Source organism: Arachis duranensis, chromosome 3 (assembly GCF_000817695.3).
Source record: "Arachis duranensis cultivar V14167 chromosome 3, aradu.V14167.gnm2.J7QH, whole genome shotgun sequence".
NCBI classification, from domain to species: Eukaryota; Viridiplantae; Streptophyta; class Magnoliopsida; order Fabales; family Fabaceae; genus Arachis; species Arachis duranensis.
Genome location: NC_029774.3, coordinates 36,629,310 through 36,646,884, shown reverse-complemented (window position 1 = coordinate 36,646,884; position 17,575 = coordinate 36,629,310).

The following is a 17,575-nucleotide window of genomic DNA, read 5'->3' as shown; positions in this document are numbered from 1 at the left end:
GAATTTCCAAAAGCTGGTGCTTACTTTCCAAGGAAGAATATATAAGCCTGCTAATACTAGATGAAAATACAAATGTCAAAAGAGAAGACAGAAGATTATTTTTGAAAAATAATTACCTTCAAATGAATATTTAAAGATGGAAAAACATATGCTATCTTCAACTCTATTGCTTATGCAACAAAAGAGGCTTCCTTATTTATTTGAAAACAAAAAGAGGAAAAGATTGTTTGATATGTAGATGCACTTATCTTACCTTCTCTGTTTGTTTGTGATGCATTTTGAATCTATTCACTTCAAACCTCATGCTCCTCTATGTTCCATGCTTGTACCTCTTAACATTTATTACGTATAAAAGAAAATGGAATATCATGGTATGCATGCAACTCTTCCTTCTCCAAATTTCTATGGCTACAAAAATGTATTACTTAATAGTACCACACGTCTCTTTGTTGTTTATTTGTTATATTTTACATGATAAATTATATTTTAAACTGATTTAATGTGATTGAAATTTATGTTTTTGAAATTGAATATAAAGATGAAATTAGAAAAAAAGGAGAGACCAAAAGAAGTTATTTATTCTATCTCAAAAGCTAATAGTATATATAGAAAATTATAAAGATTGATTGTTTCGAACAAAACTATAATTTTTATATGCAAGTGCAGGTGTTATAATAAAATAACTCATCTGGGGGACTCAATAAAAATCTCAAAAAATAAAAGACTTCACAAGTAATTTAACACTAAACTAGGATAATAACTACTACTTTTCAAACTAAGGAACTTAGGAAGTTAACAGCCAAAATGGAGGAGGACTAGGTGATATTGAGCTAGGAATAAGTTGATAAAAGGCAGAATCAAGACAAATTCAAAATACAATATGTGAATAAAAGAAACAAAAAATAGAGAAACAATAAATGCATAAGTAGATGCCAATACTAAGTGAAGAACTATTATCACATTTTCTTGGCCATTTCCTTTCAAACTAAATTGAACAGCATCAGCTTTCATATTTTAAAGGTATTGAACAAATAGAGAAATAGACAGAGCCTCAAACTAAGCAAAATTTGTAAAGTTTGTCTTGTACCACTTAGGCTCCTAAGAAACCAACCCAAAGAGGCCCTGCATGCACCAGATGGAAATTTCAATTTGTCTAAATCAACCGAACATAGTGTAATTCAGCTATTGCTAACTTTAAACACCGAAGATGGAGCTAATTGTAGATTTAACAATACTAAGAGATAAAGATTTTCTGTGTGACTAGGATGAAGCTTGTTTCTTGTTATTCTACAGTATAACAGAGTAAAGTAAGGAAATACTGCAAAAGTATTGACTATTTGTATTGTTCATCTCACTTAGGTCCTGGAAAAAAAATAGTAGGGCCAAGCATTCAGTAGAATAGTATCAATTGACAATAAATTAAGCACACAATGGGTTCTAAATAACATTCATGAGTTGGATTAATACATAAAAATGGGTGGAAACTTTAATGCTTATTGATTCTTTAACATAATTAGAACATGGCAATGTTTGGCATTATAAAATCCGATTATTTAATAAATAATTAACCCACAAATTAAAATTTATTTTAGATAATTAAAAATGTGATTTTTATAGTTTAATATAATAGAACAAATTAAAACGAGAATTTTGACACAAATTTTTAAAAAATCGGTCCAAGATTAGACCGAACGGGTCAAACCGGACCAATTGAACCTATATTGGGCCCAAGGCCCAGCTAAGCTCCATTAAACAAGAGACCTCAGCACTCTCTTCTTCCCCACAACACCAAACATGCTGGAAACATGAATGGGAAGGGGAAGAACATGCAACAACACCAAACCCTCATCTAATCTTCAAATCCACATAACTTTTGATCCGGAGCTCTGATCGCCGCACCGTTTGTAGCCACGTGACCGTGGCGTCGAGCACTACAAAGCCCACAACTTGTTTCTATAGTAACCCACGTTTTTATTTCAGTTTCTCCAGCTTTGATTACGAAAGTTGTGAGTAAAAGTGTTGAGATTTTGAGCTCTTTGATGTTATAGGATCTAACTAGCTTGAAGAGAAAGCTTAATCTCACCCCTTTGATTCTTGGGTATGGTAAGATCCTTAACCCTAAGTGAAACACTTAAGATTTTGTGATTTATGATTGAGTTGGTATGTGTGGGTTTATGTTTTGTGTATTAGGATATGTGTGTATGAATATTAAAGCTTGATTGAAGTATTGGGAAGCTTGGAAGTGGAGTTGCAAGCTGGAAATCTGACCTTGAAGGGTGTTGGCATGTTCAAAGTTGAGGAAAGTGAAATTGGAAGTATTTTAGGCTGAGCAGAGAATCGGCCAAGGTATGGTTTCGATTTCCTGTATCTAAAATATAATATGGTTGTAAAAACTTAGGCTAGTGACCCATAGGATAGGAATTGAATTTGTGTTGATGGTTGATTGGTTGTTGGAATAGTTGTATGATTATGTGATTATTGGTTTTTGGAGTGTATGATTGAAGTTCTTGATTGATGATGTATGTGAGTTTTGTATGAGGATGATACTTGGTATATATAAAGGTTGAATTAAAGTTGAAATTGTGTTTGATATGGATAATTGGTCTTGTATGTTGATCATTGTGGAATTAGAGACCTTGGTGGTGGAGTTTGATGAAAATGGAAGATTGGTATTAGATGATGTATATTGTGGATTATTGAGTTAAAATTTATGAAGTAGAGTGTTGATGTGTTGTGGGATGAACTTGGAAGTACATGAATCTGGAAATTGGGGGTTTATGAGCTTTGGCAAAAATGGATTTTGATAAACTTCAACGGATCATATCTTGAGCTATTGTTTTCGGAATTTGATGATTTTTTTATCAAATGAAAGATAATTTTACAAGCTTTAAAATAGTTTAAATTTGGTTGAAATCTAAATTTTGTGGAAGAAGATATAATCGTTGGAAATTTGGGCCAAAAATATGAATTCTGTAAATTCTGCAGAATTTGTGATTTCTGGGTTGTGTGCGCACGCACATCCCTGTGTGCACGCACAGCCCTGTATGCACGCACACCCCGTAGATTTTTGAAGCTGTGCGTACGCACAACCTTGTGCGCATGTACGCGCGGGGATGGGGTCACTATTGGGAGCGCTAGCACGCCGTGTGCGCACACATGGCCAAGGAAGTCTTGCAAGCTGTGCGTACGCACATGTCGAGAATGTCAATCTGTTGATGGCACTAGCACACCTTGTGCGCGCACTCAACCCTGGAAATTTAACTTTCTGTGCGTACGCACAAGCCTGTGCGCACGCACACTTTCTGAAAAAATGCTTCTAAGCATGCGCACGCACATCCCTGTGCGTACGCACATCCGTGTGCGTACGCACACGACCCTGTTCTTTTCTAAAGCTTCTGTTTTCAAGTCTTTCACATTCCCAACAAGCTTGTAACCTTTCGAGATGTTATTTCACACTTATAAACCCCCTAATTGCATATCTTAAATCTTAAATTAATGTAGAATGCCTAGTGATTGAGAGGAAGCTAGGGAAGAAGGTAACTTATGGATGAAGAAAGGAGATATAATCAGAAGTTATGACTAATGATGAGGTTATGAGTTATTGAGAAGGATGGTGGAGTGCTGTGTATATGATATGAGCCGAATGGCCGTGTGTGATATGAGCCGAATGGCTGTGTGTGATAATGGTTTGTGGCTGAGTATGAATTGTGATTTTAAGCCGGATGGCTATGATGAATTGTAATTTATGGATGGAAATGAAAATGTGAAGATGAATGATTGTTTTATCTTGAGTTCTCTTTCTCGAAAGTGCGACCCCAGAGAGATGGTGGAAGGTAAGGATCCCCTTCTTTGTTCCTCCTGGTATTGTAAAATCGCCCCCAGCAAGATGGTGGGAGGTTAGGATCCCCTCCTTAGTTTCTCCTGGGCATATGAGGATGTACCTCCTGGGTAGATGAAAGGGTTGTGGTTTTACCCCACTTGCTCTAGGTTGGTTAGTATAGAGGCTCCCCGGGTGGACGCAAGGGTTATGGTTTCGTCCCACTTGCCCCGGGTTATGATGATCGATGATATGGTCATAAGGAATAATTATGGAATGTGTATGGATGGATATGAAATGATTACCTGAGCCTCAAGTTTCCCTGGGTGAAAGCAGTGACTAGCCACCACGTGCTCCAAGTTGAGACTCGATACTCTGCTGACCCTATGTCGTAAGTGTGGCCGAACACTGTGAAAGGTCCGGATGAGGTCGCCCCCGTGATAAACACCAAGAGTGGGTGTTGTATGATTATGATTATGATTTTGACTATGATTATGTTTATGATTGAGAATTTCTTGAGTTGGGGATGCACGATAGAGGGACCGTCCAATGGTTAGCTACCAGGACTTGTCGGATTGGCTCTATGATCGACAGATGAGACTCATCATCCACTAGGACAGGCATGCATCATATGCATCTATATGTCTTGTTTGGATTGCCTAAGTGATTGCATAATTAAATGCTACTTGATTATCTGCTACACTTGAATCCTATTTGTAATTTCTCTGTTTGTAATAACTGTGTTTGTTGCATTTGGTTCCACTGGTGGTTGGGAGGTTCAGATGAGTTGGAACGAGGAGTTTTAGATAGTTCTGAAGACTCTTAGCTAGTAGCCTATTTTATCTTTATGGTTTAGTCATGTTTTAAGCTTTATTTACCTGTTGGAAGTTCTAGAATTGCCTTCGGCTTTTCCAGGATATTATATGTTAGATATGTGGGCATTGTTACCATGCTGAGAACCTCCGGTTCTCACCCATACGGGTTTTGTGATTTTTAGATGCAGGACAAGCGACACCTCACTGAAGCATGCTGGAAGCTTCTGATGTTGCAAAGATCTTTACCTTTTGGGTTATTTTGGTTATCTGTATTTTTCTTAGACACTCATTATCTCCACTTATTATATATATTCTATATTAATTCCTCATAGAGGTGATTTTGGAGACTTAGGTTTTGTATCTCTGTACTCTGGGTTTTCTTTTGGGATTTCCTATATATATCTGTATATGTATATACACTTATTCACTCAGGCCGGTGTTTCTTCGTGAGCCGAGTCTTGAGTTTTGTTATATGTATTTTGGAACTCTTGGTATATTAACTCCTTAGCATGTTCTATCTTGCTTCGTCTGCTTTATCGCTTCCTGAGCATTACGCTTTTTAATTTAACGGTTTTTCTTCATCCCTTTCTTCAAAGGCTCCTAGTTATAAACCTTTTTCACTATATTATATATTAAAGTTTTACTTTTAGAGGTCGTAGCGTCTCGCCACCTCTGTTTTACATCCTAGGTGTAAAGCTCTGTGTGGTAGGGTGTTACAAGCATAATTACAATGATGCACATTACAAGATCTGTTGGGTCTTTATGAGCTCGATGTGCTCAACACTGATGGCGGATACCATGGCTGAGATGAATTCCAAAAAAATTTGGAAAATCGAAGGGAAAAATGATAACACCAAAAAAATAAATCAAATTACCAGAGTTTGAAACCGATAACGCATTGCTGAATCATTGAGAGAAGAAAACCCACAAAATTTTGATTCTAAATCACTAAATTATGAGTTCAATCTGCAATAAGTGCATGCGATAGGGATCAAAACTAAGAAAAGCAGAATCCAATATGGGAGAAAAATTAACTCAGATAAAACTAAAAATTGACAAGAGATATGGAAAAAGGATGCAATAGAATACAAATTGGGAGCACAAGAATAAGAATTGAGAGAGAATTAAGGAACTCATACTTGATTACTAGAGCGCGATTGAGATTTCAATTGAAATCAGCACAAGCTTGTCCGAGAAAAGGATTTAGAGCACGATTAAGATTGAGATGAAAACTGGAAAGAGATTTGAGCGATGAAGAACATGGGATGATGGAGATGTGAGAGCGAGAGCGAGATTGAGAAGAAGAAAAAGGAGAATATTGTTGTGCAGTTCTCACTTCTCAGAGAAAATAAGGCACTAAGAGAGTGGATGTGAGGAAAGTGGCGAGGCATTGTGAAGGAAATATGTTTTTGCGTTTCACGGTTTAAAGGTTTTGTTTCTTCTTATTTTTAAAATTTTAGGCCATTTTAGTGGCAATAGTTGAAATGGCCATTATAATCTATAATATTAATGGCAAATATATAATTACCACTAAAAAATAGTTTTAAAAAGAGAAATTGCGGCAATAATACTGTTGCCGCTAAAAGTTTATCGCTAAAAATCCTTTTTATTGTAGCGTGCAAATTGGGTTGTACCTTGACTTTAGATTTCTTAGTAGTTATGTTGTTTCATAAACCTTTTTTTATAGTACTTTAGTATTAAATCATTCTGTAAAATCATATATCCTTATGATCCAATTATTATAAAAGGCTTATGTGAGGTACTTAATCATATAATATGTTCATTATGCACCATGTTTTTATGCCTTCAATCCTCATGCACGGTTTGTTCTATAAACTTTTTAGTTCACTCAATCTTTTTATTGAGACAACCATTATTTCTAACAGATTTGCCTTTTTATAACATGTTATCATTTCAACTCACATTTTTAAACTAATCATTTGTCGTTGCTTATGTTCATTAAATTATTCATCATGTTTCATGCAAATATAATTCATTACACTAACAAGTTTTCTTTCCCAAATTTGTCATAGTACTTGATTGCTATACAATAAAAATCTTAGTGTAAAGCTGTTTTTTTGTTTCAGTTTTTTTTTTTAAATTAGATATTCATTATTTGCTATTTAGTTCCAATGTCTTCCTCAAATGTTCACGAACAGGGATGACAATTTTACATGGAAATTAACCCAGACATGGTTTGCTTTTAATTTTTTATACATTTTGCGTATTATGCTTATTTCATGTAAGTTATTACTTTTTTGTTACATGTTAATAAATACTCATTAATTGATATACACTTTTAATTACAGGATATGAGTGAAATACTGTCTATCTTCTTCAAGAGGTACAAGGATTTTCTATCCAACAAGTTAGTCTTTTCAGACTTTGGTGGCAATGAGATTGAAGTTGCCATTGAGAAGGGACATCGTACTGCCATTATTGTCAACGGCTACAATAGTTTTACTACTCTATATGGTCTGGGCGAAGGTGGTTGGTTAAGGGTTTGCTATGTTGGTATGGACAAGTTTCTTATCCTTGAAGTACGAGACCACAACATGTTGGAGAATTAGCCATGTTTCTCCTTGGTTAAGCTTCCTTTAGACATAAAATCTACTATTGTTGTTGAAGATGTTATAGATCGTTGTGAAGATGCTAAGCAAAATAATTATTTTCTTATACCCAAGTTAAACTCTCCAATTTCTGATTCTTGCATGAAATTTCCAAATAAATTCTTTTCCTAAACATGTTCGGTAGAAGTTCCAAATTTTCACCATTTTTTATCAGACAATATATTCAAGGATATTGATGTTCTTCACCCCAATATTTCTTCTGAATTAGATTCTAGCTTTAAGGATACTACTGAACCATTTTGACCTTATCTCGTATCAATCAAACACTGACCAATCAAAGAAGTTCTTTCAATTACTGGGTTAAACCCAGATTTTTACAATTATTCAACTAATAACCACAATCAGTATTTTGGTTTTTCTATATCTTTGTTTGATCATTCTCATTTGAGTTACACTAACAATTTAGTAGAGAATAAGAACTAGGACAACTTACCACCTGTTTTAACTAGTCACACAATTCAAGTTATATCTCCACCAGCTTTTCCCCATTGTCCAAAAGTTTATGCCATGGTCAAATCTGTATCTAAGTACCAGGCTACTCATTATTCAATGGTAAAGTTATGCGTTAACTTAATACTCAATAACTTATGTTATCATTTATATTTCTTCATGATTTTTTCCATTCATTCCTTTTATTCTCACTTTCACAGTTGTTGCCTTTAAAAATTGCTTCTTTGGCATTCTCTTCAAGGCTGTCTTATGTCAATGTACAAAAAAAAGTTAGACCTTCTTTCACAATGGGACATCGTTGAAGGGGTTCTACATCATTAGAAGTTTTTCTTACCATGGGATGGCGTAGATTTTGTCTTCAACATGGCATAGTCGAAGGGAGCAAGGTCAAATTTGATGTCCCTGTTGATGATGCGAAATCAATGAATTTAGAAATTTTAAGTATTTAGTATTTGTTAGGATTTTCTCTTTCATTAAACACTATAGATCCTTTTGGATATTCATTACACAGTTAATTTGTTTCTATTTCTTATTGTTTTTTCTATTTATATATGTAATGGATATATTTATTTGAATGTCTAATTATCATGCTCATTGTTTTCTTCTTTATTAATTTTTGTTTCTTTATTAATTTTTCTTCTCAAATGATTTATACATAGTTTTCGTTGTATTCTTACATGATATCCATGTTCCAACTACGAAATTAATGCATTCTAATTATCAGATGACTCTGTGCAGCGATACGATAATTTTTTAACTCATAAAAGTTTGAATTAAATCATACTCATGTAATCTAGTCAGCTTAGTCACCACCAGCTTCAAAATTTTTCTTATATCATATGTAACGGTAATTTATATACTACTGAAAAATCATATAATCCTCATAATGCATTTCTACCAGATTTTTTCAATAAATACATAACTATTTGTATAGATGTATCATCCTGTATGCCTAAACATAAAGTGAGTTATTATAACTCAATGCACCCAAACCATATATCCATTAATATTGAACTTGCTGTGATAACTCAAATTTATACTCTTAAACATAATTTAACACTTTCATGTCGTATATAATTTTTGTAGTATTGATCACAATTATATATTTAGTTGTTACTTCAAAGTATTGGATTAGTTTTAGTGACTTCTCATTCATTTTGCACATAAAAAGGTCAACCAATATTTTGGCACTTATTTTATACTAATTTGTTTTAATGAATTTGTACTCGACTCGATAGTTTAACCTTTCTCTGAACCATACATTTTTGTTCCTTTTTTCACTATTCTATAACAGTACATAGTACTCAGTTCTTTATCTACTTTATTATTCACATCATTATTTTTTTGTTTTCATATTTAGTTACATATGTCACTTAAATTCATACATTTTACCTGTTTTTTTTGTACAATATCATTACTCATAATTCCAATCATCTATCATGATTTTCTTTCAACGAATCATGTTAATTGTACACCATGATTATCTTTATGTTCTTCCTCATTATTATTGATATTTTTTGTGAAAGTCATGATGGTTGTTCACGCACCATCAACAAATTAGCTTGATTATATTTTCTTCCATTGTCTTTTTTTTATTATTTTAAAAAATGGCTTCATCTTTCAACTTGCTAAAGGATATTGAAGCTGCCAACGAAAGTCAAAACTACAAGATAAAGGTCAAAGTCTTGAAGTTGTGGTCAATCTCACCAAAGGAACAAAAATTTCAAAAATCCATGCTTGAGATGGTGGTTATTGATAAAGTGCTAATGTTTTCCTTTTTAAAGTTTGTACTACAACTACTAATTTTGATATCATATTTTTCTGCATTATAATTTTTTAATTAAATTATATGTTTAGGGCAAACATATCCAATGCTCAATTAGAAGTCCTCCAAGAAGTTTGTTTGAGGGTGATTTATCTGATGGAATGATTTACACCTTATCAAACTTTTCACTTACACTAGATGATAAAAAATACAAGTCTACAAGTCATTCTCACCGTATCTATTTCAAGAGAGAAACCCAGCTTAAGATGGTATCGGACTTTCCTTCCAATATTTTTTGTTTTGTACCCAATGATCTCGTTCTTAACCATACCAATGCTCGATCTCATCTTATTGGTATGCGATACTATACAATTTAATTGAGATTTTTTTTTTATTCTTAATCCACAATTGATTACATTTACATTCTATCTTATCAGATGTTATGGGAATCCATACTGCCAAAGGTGATATTATTGAGTTTTCAAGGAATGGAAAAAAGTCTATCTACTTTGTCATTGAGCTTGATGATATGGAGTTTGTTTTCACATTTTTGATAACTTTTCCTATGTCATTTTCAGAATATGTTTAGTGAATATCATATTCTACATTCTTATTTTATTTTTCTAATCGTATATATCTTCTTAGTGGACACGATAAGATCAGGTGCACTCTTTGGGATGAATTTGCCACAAGATTGGTCCAACATATTAAGAAACAATCTACTTCTGAATATATTATTATTATTATTATTATTATTATTATTATTATTATTGCCAAATTCAATATGTTCAAAGGTGCCTTATTACAAATATATAACTATTCAAGTATATAATTAAGAATTATTTTTTAATCATTAATCAACAATCATTTTATAGGAGCTATGGGTATATCCAACACGAATTATAATTCAATAATATACATTAACCTTGACTTTCAGGAAGTTAAGGATTTCAGGCAGAGGTGACTCTATTTAATTTTTGTGTTGTCATTTTTTTTACATTCTCATCTAAGTATTTATTTCTCATGATACTAATAGTTTAACATTTTTATTACATAATTATAATGTCTGGGGTCCTTTATGCCAATCAACTCACTCAAATTGCTGTAGATCCTACATATAACCTGGAAGATGATCTCCTAAATCGATATACTTATAAACCTATATGCGAGCTTAAGGAGTTAATTGAGGTTTGACTCCATCTTTTATAAATAATCAAGACTTATTGTTTATGACATTTCTAATTTTTTTAATTCTAGAATGGTTCTTATGTTACCATTGAAACTGTTATTGCTATCGATTCAAAGAATGGTTGGCGGTACAAGGGATGCAAGCAATGTTTTCATTCTCTGAAGAAAAGTGATACATCATATCATTGTACTACATGTGATACATTTCCATCCTCTTATACTCCTAGGTCATTGGTTTATAATAACTATATCATATTCATTATTTCATTCTATCATATGCATTAGCTAATTAACATGTATTTATATCTTTTTTTTTAAATCAGGTATAGTATTAACTTAAGGGTTGCTGATGACACTAACACTTCATCATTTATTTTATATGTCAAAGAAGCTACAAATTTTTTTGGAGTGCATCAATCGACGCGCACGCGTGAAAATGAGGTTGTCCAAACGATGCATACGCGTGAGAAGCAAAACGCCAGACGACGCGTACGTGTGGCCCATGCATACGCGTCGGAGCTCGCACGTGACCTTATTAAAGTGAAAATGCTGAGGGCGATTTCTGAGCTTTCCAAGCCCAAATCCAACTGATTTCAAAGACTACTTCATGCAGAATTCAAAATGGGTTAAAGGGGGAAGCAATTAGTTTTAGGTTAGCATCATATTTTAGGTTAGAATTCTAGAGAGAGAAGCTCTCTCTTATCTCTAGAACTAGGTTAGGGTTCTTAGGTTAATTTCTCTTAGATCTAATTTTTTATTCTTGCTTTGATTTAGTTTCCTTTACCATTTTTTGTTCTTATATCTTTGCTCTCTTAGTTCTTCTTGTTAATTTCTTCTATTTTGCTACTTTCATGTCTATGAGCACTTTGTTGATTTTAATTTTCTTTAATGCAATTTCATGTTTTATGTTCATTTATTGTTTAATTGCTTTGTTATTGTTATTTCCTTACAATTGGTAGTGTTAGATTTTATATTTCTTGTCATTTTATTATGCTTTCCTTTTATGCCTTCAAAGTGTTTGATAAATTGCTTGGTTGGATTTTAGAGTAGATTTTTCTCCTCTTGACTTGAGTTGAGTAATTGGAGACTCTTGAGTTATCAAATTCTTTTGTTGATTGATAATTGGAAGTTGCTAGTTGATTTTAATGCCACTAAAACTAGTCTTTCCTTAGGATTTGACTAGGACTTGTGGACTCAAGTTGATTGTACCCACTTGACTTTCTTTCATAGTTAGAGGTTAACTAAGTGGAGTAATGGACAATTCTTGTCACAATTGATGATGATAATGAAGATAGGACTTCTAGTTCTCATTCCTTGCCAAGAGCTTTCTTAGTTATTAGCTTATTTCTTTTGCTATTTATATTTCTTGTTCCTTATTACAAAAACCCCAAAATATTCCTTCGTAGCCAATAATAAAGCACTTTATTGTAATTCCTAGTGAGAACGACCCGGGATTAATACTCTCGGTTATTTTATTGGATTTTGTACTTGTGACAACCATATTAAATTTGATTTGAGGATTCATTGTTGGTTTAGAACTATACTTGAAACGTAATTACTTTTGTGAAATTCTTTACCGACATAAAATCTCACATCATTTCTTCACGAGTTTCTTTCCCTCTTCTATAGTAACTATAAGGATATGTTGGGTAATAAAATGCAGTTCATTGATGTCAACAAGAATCAAGTAGAGTTAATGATCGGAAAAAGAAATGTTTCTGGATACATACTTGATAGATTTCACAATTTGGTAACTTTATAAGGCCGGAAAGAAGGTGGATGGCTGAAATTAGTTTATGTTGGTGAGGATATTTTTGTGCTTCTCAAGGTTAGAGACAACATGATAAAAAAAATAACTACCTTAACCTCCATTCAAATTTTTTTCTAAATTACAATAATCCTGCTCAATTAATCCATCAACTACAGACTACTAACCTCTACCCGCATCACTTCAGGTAGCAATTTCTTTGATAGGAATACAAATTAATATTTCAATTGATCACTGTTGCATATCTCAAGAGATGCCTCAATATCCAATTGCAACTTTACCTAAAGTCCTTTTTTTCTAATCAAAGTTGTGATGTTGCAATTGTTTATAGATAGAATGATTCAACTGGCGTTTCCTATAATGGTGTGGCTAATAATCCGTTATCAGGTATAACTCACGATCATTTTGCTATTACTTCAAAAGTTAATAGCCCAGGTTTGATGCCTTTATCTACTGTTACTAACCATCTAATAATTGGCAATTTTCTTCCACCTTATTCTATTATGCCAAATTACCATAACCATGGCGTTAGAAATTTTAAAGATGGATTCCGATCTGCAACTACGTCATTCTGCCACAAGCTTGATACTATTTAGCCATCTAAGACTGAATTCCCAACTTATCAAAATCTCTCCACTTTCAATACAAATGTATTCACTTGCATAAAAACCTTGACGTCTAAAATAATTGATAGTAGTGCTTTGGTGAGTTTTTAAAATTTTAGTTTTTTTTTATTATATACATCTTTTATTAATTAATGTATTAAACTTTACATTTTTTCTTATATTATTTTTGTTCAAAATATTTAATTATGCAGATTATTCCTTTGAGATTTGTACAAAATGCATTTGCAAGAAGGAACAACACTATAAATATTATTTTGGAGGATGGTTGCTCTTATCCAATGGGATTAAGATGGAACAAAGGCAAGAAAAAACAATTGTTCTTGACTAGGGGTTGGAAGAATTTTACAATGAGCAAAGATTTTATAGATGAAACTTTATTGAAGTTCTCTATCTTCTGATGATGAGTCCACCTTGCATGTGAAAATCATGAAGTTGTAGAACATAGTTTTATCTTATGTTAAAAGATTTGTCTTATGTAGTTTTACCGCCCTTATGTTAATCATGCCATTTATAATTATGTAATATCTTTTCATGCTTATATTTAACCCATGTTTCAACATTTGTGATGTAATGCAGATTAATTTTCACCAAATATATTCGACATCTAAGTGAAATGTTATTTATGTTACTTTACAAATTTTTGTTGTAAAACATACATCAAGCAATTCTGACATGGATTTATGTATCATTTAAATTTTTTATTAATTTTTCCTTTTAAGCAACGAAACAATCTTGTATAAATTCCACCAAAATCTACCATACTATTATAATAGAGTCAACGTATTAGTTATTTTTAATTAGTTATAATTATGTATATGTTACTAATTAAATAAAAAAATCAACTCTGCATTCAAGTTTACTCTAAATTTTTTTACCAATAAAACCACTTTAGCAATCTTTTTTATTTGAGTATTTTTTTTATATCCGATGTGTTTAGCACATTTCTTTTCAATTCATTAGAGTACCTTGGACTACTTTCTATATCACTTATGAAAATAATCATAGGAGGTCAACGAATTTAACAATCTATCCAACAAAAAATAGTTTCAGATATCTATTACTATAGGTTTCTATTTCTAAGTGGTTCTTTAATTTTTTAATAATAGAACAGTCATAAAGTTAAAGTGTTTATGTCTTATTTATAGTTTAGAGAATTTTTTATCTGTCTAATTTCGGATGGCAAAACACTATCATAGAATTAAAAATTATTTAGTTTATATGTATAATTTTGTATCGATCTTTTATTTATGCACATAGTTAAAGAATTAAAAATGTGTCTGGCTGTCTAACTTTATATAGTGTTAACAATATTAAAATAATTATTAACAATATTTTTCCTATATGCAAGAAACAGTATTTTTATTGTTAAAAATATTGTTTTTATTCTTTTTATGTATATACCATCATTATAAAAGTTGCTATCTATTTAACTTATTCGTCGTGCATTCAAATAAGCCAATTGGTCAATTTTCTACTGTTATCTAATTTGCTACTGTGCTTTACTCTGATAGTTTGTGGTGTCATCATCATATCTCATTATTTTAATAGTTCATATATGCATACTCAATAACCCCACCACCACTTAATTGAGATTAAGTGTCACTGTGAACTTTCATAAGTATTCATCCATATACGCTAGCACTTTATGTCTCCATATTATTTTTACTTTGATTTATGTGAACCGTTATATTGCAGGCAATAATTAACTATATTCAATAGTCAGTTTACATAATATTTCAGATTTTTTCTTAAATCATTTTACTGTTTGGTCTTCCAGAATTATTGTTTCATTCATTTTTCCTATTACATAAACCACAATCTAACTGTGTTCACTTACTCACTTATCAAACACTCAGTTATTTTATTCTAATATAGTATCTTTTTTCACTCTCTAATGAAATTTATTTAATTGCATGAAGCTGATTGTTCCATTATTTATTACACAACATTTTTAACTACGGTAGTAAATGTGATACTTTTAGAACTACATTTACTCCATCCAATTCTCATAGTCCATTTATTTACTTCTTTATACCATGGTATCTACTAAATCTTGCACTGATAAAGATGAAAAGAGTCGGTTCTTCCTAATCATTGTTAATCCATCTGAGGTATGTGTTTGCTATTTCCTTCTATATACATGTAAAAAATTCTATCATTAAACTATGCATGCAATATATTCACTATATTTTTATTTTTATTCTTTATTGTATAAGATCAACATTATATACCAAGTTGATTTTATAAAAAATACCAGCATAGATTAAAAGATTCTATGCGGATTGTAGATGTTAATCGCAACCTAGTTCATTTGCGCATTAGAAATGGATACTTGACAGCACACGTCGTGGATGGTTTTCAAAAGAAAAGCATGTCATTGGAGATGACTCATTCTTCTCTGAAGTTGAGAAATTTCATTGGTCAACCTACAAAAAGTCCAAACGTAAGAAGAGATCGATGAGTATTCTTATTGAAGACAACATGAGTAATAGGAAAAAAAATAATACATTTATAACAAAAAGTCCATCATTTTGCCAACCAATTCATCAAAGACCTATGCCACTGTAAGTATTACCAAAACATGTAGTCCTTTATCTTATCAGAGTCTTATAGATCTCAACCTTTACCCACCTGATCTTGAACCAAAGGATCTCATTTCATTGAGCCATAATGTTGACAACCCAAATGTTGATAATCCCACTGATGTGAAAAAAAATCAGCCATTCACATATTCATTCCCCTCTATAAATTTCATGACTCTTTCAATGTTTCTCAAAATGAGGATTATGTGCCCTTTTCAAACAATTCATTTATGAAAATTTTCCCTCTTCATAAGAAACCAAAGGAAATTTTTCAATGAACGAGAATGTGATATAAAACAACATTACTAATTCCTATTTTCTGAAAAATGGTGAACAATCAAAAAATTCTTATCTCCCTATTAAATTTCATGCCTTTTTAAATGTTTCTCCAAATGAAGAATTTGTCCACTTGCCTAATCATCCATTTAGTTCTACCGGGTTCAATGCTCCATCATTCATCGAGTTCTTACCAAGTAAATGTACTATAAAGACCTATACATACTCTTGCATATGCTTTGTAACCAACCATGAGATTGAATACGGCTCACTGGTAATTACAATTGAATTTTTTCCTACAATTCTGTTGCTTATTATTAATATTTATGTTGTTCTAATTTATTTTGTTATTTCTATAATTTATTATTAATATTAGTATAATTTATTTAATATTTCTCATTGTTAATTTCTACACGAAGATTTTGCATCCTAATTTTGTACTCCATGCATTCTTCTCATGACATGATTACGTTCATGTGGTTCAAGGACGCAGTTTTTCATGCCATATGGAATTGCAATAGACTCTGATGAATGGTTTCGTAAGGCAATTATCTATAAGGGTTGGAGAGCTTTTGAAAATTGCAACATTCTTCGTCATGGAAGCATATTAAGATTCAAAGTGTCCTCTTTAGATGAGACCATTATGTTTGCTGAGGTCTTAAAAATGTGAATTATGTGGCTTTGTATAAGATGTAATTTCTTTAGTAGCAACCATCTTCACGTTAAATCAGTTTCTTGTTAAGTCACTTATTGAACCATGCCATGGAAGTTTTCTCATATTCTACACTAAAGGAATTTCATGTTTCCTATTATGTTTTCAGTTTACTTATGTTTTATCTTATTTATTCATTAAGGAATGTACTTAGTTTTTTTTATCAATCAATCAATTTTAATTTTTTCATCATTATTTTTCTTCAAATTTCTATATATTTATAACAAATCAACGTTAATCTAGGTAAAAATGTATTAATTTTGCTTATTGGTGCACGAAATTGTGATCATCAATGGCGCCATCAACATGGTACGCTCAATTGCAATCTCAACTATTTATCACAACTTCGCACAACTAACCAGCAAGTGTACTGGGTCGTCCAAGTAATAAACCTTACGCGAGTAAGGGTCGATCCCACGGAGATTGTTGGTATGAAGCAAGCTATGGTCACCTTGTAAATCTCAGTCAGGCAGATTCAAATGGTTATGGATGATATACGAATAAAGCATAAAATAAAGATAGAGATACTTATGTAATTCATTGGTGAGAACTTCAGATAAGCGAATGGAGATGCTTTGTCCCTTCCGTCTCTCTGCTTTCCTACTGTCTTCATCCAATCCTTCTTACTCCTTTCCATGGCAAGCTGTATGTTAGGCATCACCGTTGTCAGTGGCTACAATCCCGTCCTCTCAGTGAAAATGTTCAACGGTGTGTAGAAACTCCACCGTTGAAAATACATAAGAACAAGGTCTAGGCATGGCCGAGAGGCCAGCCTCCCACTAATCTATGAACTAGACGTCCAAAGATGATCTAAGGATCTAAAGTGATCAAAAGATGAAAATACAATAGCAAAAGGTCCTATTTGTAGAGAACTAGTAGCCTAGAGTTTACAGAGATGAGTAAATGACATAAAAATCCACTTCCGGGCCCACTTGGTGTGTGCTTG